Here is a 7,367-nt window from a genome sequence, read left to right as displayed (position 1 = left end):
TTAATGGGAGTGTCCAAGCCTTCAGCATTATTGTTGTCAGGTCATAGATGACATAGACAACCACCTCGAAACACAGCTCCCAAGATTCCCGACCTATGTGTTGCTAGGTCTCCCAAACCATTTAACATATACATTAAAGTCAAACCAGGGCCGACAGACCGGTATGGTGCCAGGGGCAGCCGCCCAGGCCATCCTTGCCAACTGGGGCACGGCGAACATGCCCACACACACTAACTGGTTACACAGAATATGGCACATTTTAGGAATGGAAAAGATCTACATGTCTTTAGCAGGGAAAGTGGAGGAGTTTAAGGAGGTATGGAGCTCCTACGTGTCATTACTATCACAGGAAATCTACGAGCTGACCCGCCCAAGGTACCTTAGACTCTTGTGCCTCTCAGAGGTTCCAAAGCTGGAGGGCAGCACGGAGAAATGACCGCATTTTTTTGTACTATGGTGTGCAATACAAGGGGGTGAGTGGGGTTGGGTGGCACGAGTTGGGGGGCGGTTTGCGGGGGGTTTCCTTTTTTTTTTTTTTTTGTTCTGTAACAATTGCAGCTAAGTACTAAGTGACCAATTGCCGGGGGATTGCTATCTCCTTTGACTTGATTCCTCTGCTGTAATGGTTTGAATTATTTTCTGAAATGCTAATAAAAGATTTAAACCATACAATAAAGAAAGAAAATTCCTTATTGTTAAAGCGCAAACATTTCACCTGTTAAGGTTTCAAGGCGCCGGGGGAAGTCTGGGAAAATAAGTGAGCTATTGGTCAGAGTCACATTATGCTGAGCAGAGCTGCCGCCGGCCATCGAACCATGATCACCCCGGAGTCAGCCACTCTGGCCGCTGCGCGCACCTCTTCTCAGGTGCTTAGTAGTGCACTCATGCAAGTGCAAAAAGGGCTGCTGGCCTCTAAACTGCCATGCCCTTTCATATACATATAGATAGTATAGGTAGTTTTAATCTCTCTGCCCTATTATCTACAAGGGACATAGGGTAGGACATTCCAGGTGTCAGTGTACCCTATATAGTGTACCCTAGTGCATGTGTGTGTTTTCACTTAGGTTTTCAACATTACACTGCCCTTGGGCCTGGTTAGACAGAGCCCAGTGACAGTCAGTCAGTTACCACCAGGGCCAGTCAGCAAAACAAATGGGGTGCACAGGGCACACAGGCTGACTTTGCACCAGATGGAAACAAAAGGCTTTTTTGATAGGATCTAAACATTCAAGACACTTTCCTTGGTGATGTTCAAGCAATGCATATTTACTGAATCCTGATTTCCACACATTCTTGTTGGTGTGCTATATAGACCTGCAAAGTTGCTCAAAGCTGCCAGCATACCAGAAAACTGTGAAGTGTATGTTTGTCTCTCACACCTCCACCGCAATCCCTCCTAACATAATATCCACACCTCAGTGGTCATCACACAAAAAATGGAAACACGTCTTACATAGAATTGAAAATAAAGACGGCCTATTGTTAGCCGCCATCACCTCTCACCCCGGAGGCACCCCACCCCAGCCCCTATACCACCCCCTTACCACCACCACAATGATGTACACACAGTAATGTGGATTATGGTTTTCTTTGTCCCTCTGCTTTGGGGCTGCAGTTAGAAGTGTTCACAGTTGACCGTGGCATGATGATTGAAAAAGATTCAGCCAGGTGTGAAATTTGCCATATGACAAACTCTTTCAAATCACTACCAGGTCTTTAAGACTTTTAGGGCTGCATAGAAGTCCTTCTATTCCACTCTGGGCAAGATGTGTGAGGGGGCAGTGGTAGGTGGGCCAGTCCAGTGAGCGAGGGGAAGTAAGCACTTGATATGTTTTATTTTCTTCATTGAATGCAGTATGATTCTCCATCTCAAGTATTTTACAGGTTACTTTCAGAAAAAAAAAACAATTTCTGATTATGAGTCAGGCGAAGGTGCTACAGAGGCAACGTTCACATTGGATTGTTAGGAATATCCGGATGTAACATCTACCTCACTGGCAGACTCTTTGCAAGAGCCACCCTTGAAAAAAGCAAAAAAGTGCTTTGTGACGTACAGACTAGAATGGGAATGTACACATCACAACATCCGGAGGTCGTCAGAAGATGTGTACAAGTCCTAAGTGCAACCTGTGAAATAAAGACTTTTTCATTGCCCACAGAGGAGAACAGGATATCAAAACGCACGAGGCAGGAGCACAGAATAGGAAAATTGCCTCAGGCAGGGCGAGGATGGCAACAATTTCATCATACCTGCAAACAAGCTTCCAGCCAGAACCAGCCAAAGTAAGTCATTGCTTGCTTTCTCATAATGTGACATAGGTTGTATGTAATTTGTTTACGCTCTTCTTGCTTTCTCACACTCTTTCCAATACTCCCACACTGATTAACTGATTATGTGAGCCTTCTTGCAATTATCTGTTATTTTCTTTAAATGTGCTGCAGCGTTCACCAAGTCAGGTTGACTTTAAAATAAATGCTTTTCTCACTCTATTTATATCAAGAGTATATTATAATTGCTTTTGGGTCAGCAGCTGGCACTTTGGTTTAAATTTACAGATCTAAGCCCCATTGTGGCCACTATTTTCTTCACCAGTGGAGACTTTCTTTGAGTACTGCTCCTTCCTTTGTATTTTCTCAACAGCAGCAGAGGTGACTCAGGTGTACCATTCTGTGAAGCATCGCATCTCCTACCGCTCCCTGGATTGTGGCATCAAGCTATCCAAAGTAATTTATCCTGACTCATCCATTGTGATGAACGCATCCTGTGGCCGCACAAAGTCATCAAGTATCACTACGAGTTGCACCTCGTTGCAGCAGGCATATGAAGATTTAAAAGATGTATATTGTTCAGTTTGCAGGGACGCCTCAAACAAAGGAAACAGTAAACTCTAACCGCTTTTGTTGCAGCACTTTCATTTCACCTCTGGTGTAACCTACACTCTGCTGGAATTCTACGAGGATGCAGCTGAGACTGTTACAGCTATTGCACAGCAGATCACAACAAAATAATAATGGTTTGAAATTGCAGCACGTCAGTGCATACTGTGGAGACAACGTAAGAGTCAACTATGGAAGACATCATTCTGTATTTCAGCTGTTGAAGAAAGCAAATGAAGACATGTTGCGTGCAAATGGTCCTGCCCACGTCCTACACATCTGTGCTAAACAGGCCAATAATGAACTTTCTAGGGATGTAGAATCACTTCTCCAGCTAAATTAACAGCGGAGTTGAGAGAACTTTTAGTCTAGAGTAGCAGCCTTTGTTTCAGCAGGTCCCAACATGGTGGCTCACTTTGCTACCAGCCATCGGATGACTGTTGAAGTGCAGGGCAGCAGTGAAATCCTATTTCCATTCCCTTGGGCAAGAAAAAAACACCCAGAGCAATATGGGATTTTCCAGGACTTGAAAGTGCCATCATTGTAAAAAGGTGAAGCTTTCCTTTTCTCTGTTCATGATATTTTGGTCATTTTTAACTCGTCTATCCTGCAGCTTCATCATCATCATCATCATCTTTATCTTTATTTCGACAAGAAAAATGTCATAAAAGTACAGGCAATAAAATTCATCATAAAACATTACAATAATTTAAAAATACAAGGGTACAGAAACCATCCAATTCAATTTTGATAAAACCATTTATCTAAAATCAAAGGCCAATCAGCCCGAATCACCTCGGGTCACCTCACCCCCTATCACCTCAACAGTTGCATAGTTAGATTTCATCTCAGATTACCAAATATTTTCTTCTAGTGTTCCACATGGCGGCCAGAAATTTTGTGACCGCGAAAACAATTATTGGCGATAAGTCAGATTTTAATATTCGGTAGGAGTGAAAACACTGCCTAATGCCCAGGTTTTTACAGATGGGAATAATCCACTTCTTCCTAGAAACCTTATAGGAGGGGCAGAAGAAGACCGTGTGTAACTCTGTCTCTATTTCAGCCCCACACACAGGGTAATTCCTGGGGGCATTGGGGTGCCAACATGAGGTCAAGGCTCTTAATGGTAGTGTGTCATATCTCCATTGGGGGTATAGCTTCCTGTGGCCATTAGGACTGATGATATGAAAAGCAGTCTCCAGTTTTTAATAGTCTTTCAGAACCAAGAATGATCTCGTTATTAATCCGATTTGGGCATTTGATAGAGAAGCCAACAAATTTTGATCGCAATACGGACTAGCTAACTCCCTTCGAGATATGCCCCTACATGCTTCTTCAGGATTACTCCATAATGAGGAGCAACCCAGCCTCTCAAATTCCTGCCTGATATATTTCAGCCAGGAAAGGTTCCAGACATTAGGGGCTTTCAACAGTTCTGCGAGCTCACGCCTATAGCTGACGAGTTCAGGAGTAACCCAAAGACGCCTCCAAAAAGTAAGGGGCTTAAGTCCTAGTTCTTCCTTAATTGATCTAAGTCCCAGGTCCATCCTAAGGGGAAGTAGGGGCGTACTGGGAGGCAGGGATACCAACTGCCTAAGAAACTTATTTTCCACAGTGGTGATCGCTGGGTGACAGATGTGACCCCACAATTCCCCTCCGTAGATCACTGCTCCCCGTGCCTGCATTTTGTAGATTTCGAGTGGGGGAGAGATAGGTTTTGAAGTGGATTGTTTTAGGAGTTTAAGGATCCCCCCTGCTTTTTGCGAGAGTTTTAATTGAGTTTTGGTCTGATGTTGTGCCCAAGTCATATTCTCATTGAGAGTTAGTCCCAGATATTCGAAAGTTTGCACTCTCTCTAAACGAACACCATCTATAGCAGGACTAGGGCGGGATGTTTTCGGTGGATTAAAAATCATGAACTTTGTTTTGAAAGTGTTTATTTCCAATCCCTGATCGTGGCAAAATGAGACAAAAGCATCCAGGACTCGCTGTATACCCATTGGTGTCTTAGCCAGCAACAGGGTATCGTCTGCGAACATAATCGCAGAGATCCCTGTGCCTGCGAGCCTTGGAGCGTCTCTGTTTGGGACCTTATTCAGGTGGGTGATCACTCCGTTGACATAGAGGCAAAACAGGGTTGGCGCCAAAACGCAACCCTGCCTTACCCCCCTGCCAACGGAGAAGCTAGATGACAAATTGCCTTGTTTCCCACACCTGACCCTTGCGAAATTCTGTGAATGGAGACGTATTAGAATATCTAAAAGGGAAGATGGAATACCTAGATCCCTCAATACGCTCCAAGGTTTCCCCCGAGGGACCAAATCAAAGGCTGCACGGAGGTCAACGAAAACAGTGTAAAGGCAACCGCCCTGGACTTTGATCGTTTTCCAGAAGAGCATATTTAACCTGAAAATCTGGTCGGTGGTGGATACATTCCTTCTAAAACCTGCTTGGTAATCACTTAAAATTTCTGAGTCATCAACCCAATCTAAAATACGATCCAGAATCAGCCTAGTAAATAGTTTCTGGGATACGTCTATCAGGCTGATTGGCCTATAGTTGGCTGGGAGGAGAGGTGACCCCTTCTTGAAGATAGGGACCAACTCGGCTCCCAGCCAAGTATTTGGGGGAGGCATTCCCCCAAGAACAGCATTAAAAATTATTAAGAGATAGGGGGCCCAGATCTCTGGTTCCTGTTTATAGAGGTCCAGCCCTGCAGCTTCAGAAGGATAAGCTGAGCCCCCCCCAGAGGTACCGGGCATCTTCAAGATATTGTGGACAACTTAAAGGACAGAGTGGAAAATACGTTCTTTGATTTCCAAGTGCACAGTTATTTAATTTCTCATGATTCAGAGTTGAGCACAGCATGCAGAGTGATTTTTTGAGATTTTTGGAGCTCTCCTTAAAGTATTTAGAAAAATGGTTTGATCTTTCAGATTGACATTATTTGCCAGCATTAGAACCATGATGCTTAAGAGAAACACCCACTTTTCAGCAACTCTGAAAAGCGGGTGATGCGGTTAATTTGACCCATCATCTGGAACTGCAGCACTTATTTAATAAATACAGTATGATTGCTCCTACTTGGCCATCTGTGGCAGGCACCAACTTGCCATGTGCGTAGAAATGGCTGAATATTTTGTCAAAATTGCCTTGCCATGTTATTAACAAAACACATGTCATTTATACTTAGTTTGCCAGGCAGTAAAGCACCTACTGAGAGGATTGTTTCTCAATTGAAGTTCACCTGGACTGACACACAAAATAGGTGCAATGTTGAGCATGTTATGGCAGAATTGCAGATCCAGGTAAACATGAAACAATTGTGTGCCTACTTCTACCAATTGTCTGTTAGGAACAAAGGACTCCTGAAGTGTATTAGTTCAGAGCAATAGTACAAGTTGAAAAAACAGCACTAAGACTAATATTGCTACTGTCTGTGAGTCCATGTACTAGCAATATTATTAAGGGGGCAAAATCCTGTTACTTCCATCATTGGTCAGATTTTGCTTGGTGTTGCTGTACTACTTTTTAGCCTAACATAAACTTGTTTTCCCTTGTACTTATGTTTGTTGTCTATTTAGTTACTTATTTACTATTGCTTCACCTTGTTTGTAGTGTCTGTAAAACATACCCTTTGTCCTGAATTTTTGTCCTTAATTTTGACCTTCCAGCATGAATTTTTGTCCTGAATTTTCACACTTTGTCCTGAATTTTTACACTACCCATCCTGAATTTACACCCATGCCAGATGGTCTCCCTAGCTTCAACCCATTCTACTCTAGGTCTCAATGGCCATAAAGGTAGCAGCAGGAACAGGAAATTAACAGTGATCTAAACAAACATTTTCTTTCTGTCATTTGTTTCCATTGAGTGGACCTCAATCAGACTTTCTGCATCAAATAGGATGCTGCTAAGTGACTGAAGTTAGGAGAAGGAGTCACGCCTATGACACCAACAGATGTCAAAGGGAATCCAAAGTCACTTCTGCAGACTCTGGCATTTTGGAGAACTAACAATTGCACAACATACCTTTCTGCTTTGCCATGGAAGGGTGCAAGGTTTCTGAAAGTTAAGTGGTTTTTGAAGGTGGTGCTAACAATGTACAGGTTCTTCTGTGGACAGAGCCTTCATCTTAGAATGTGCACTTACTTATTGCTTTTTTTTTTATTTGAAACCTTAATGAACCTCAACCATTATAGATAGGTTTAATCACATACCATGTCTTTTAACTTGCATACATCTCTTACCTGTTGCTCCTCCCCCGGCAACCCCTAGCTGACGGTAGTGAATCCAGTGTTATCAGGTGTGAATGTATCAAATACAAGTTACTCTTTGTCTGGACGTCTTGATGCCTTGGGCCCCTTTAACCACATCACCTTAACCCTTTGCATGCTGCCGCGATTCTGCGCCTGTGCGGCACATTCCGACCGCGGGTGCGGTCATGACGGCCCCCAGCCGTCATCAGCACATGAGCACTGTAGTGC

At 43.5% G+C, this 7,367-nt stretch overlaps 1 pseudogene; it reads left to right on the top strand.

Moving 5' to 3' along the window:
- Positions 1–217: 217 nt before the first annotated feature.
- On the top strand, positions 218–3,009 carry LOC147684729 (uncharacterized; annotated as a pseudogene).
- Positions 3,010–7,367: the final 4,358 nt, after the last annotated feature.

The sequence above is a fragment of the Lissotriton vulgaris genome, chromosome 10 (assembly GCF_964263255.1).
Source record: "Lissotriton vulgaris chromosome 10, aLisVul1.2, whole genome shotgun sequence".
Taxonomy (NCBI): Eukaryota; Metazoa; Chordata; class Amphibia; order Caudata; family Salamandridae; genus Lissotriton; species Lissotriton vulgaris.
Note: the sequence above shows the minus strand (reverse complement) of the source record. Positions and strands in the feature narration are given on the sequence as shown.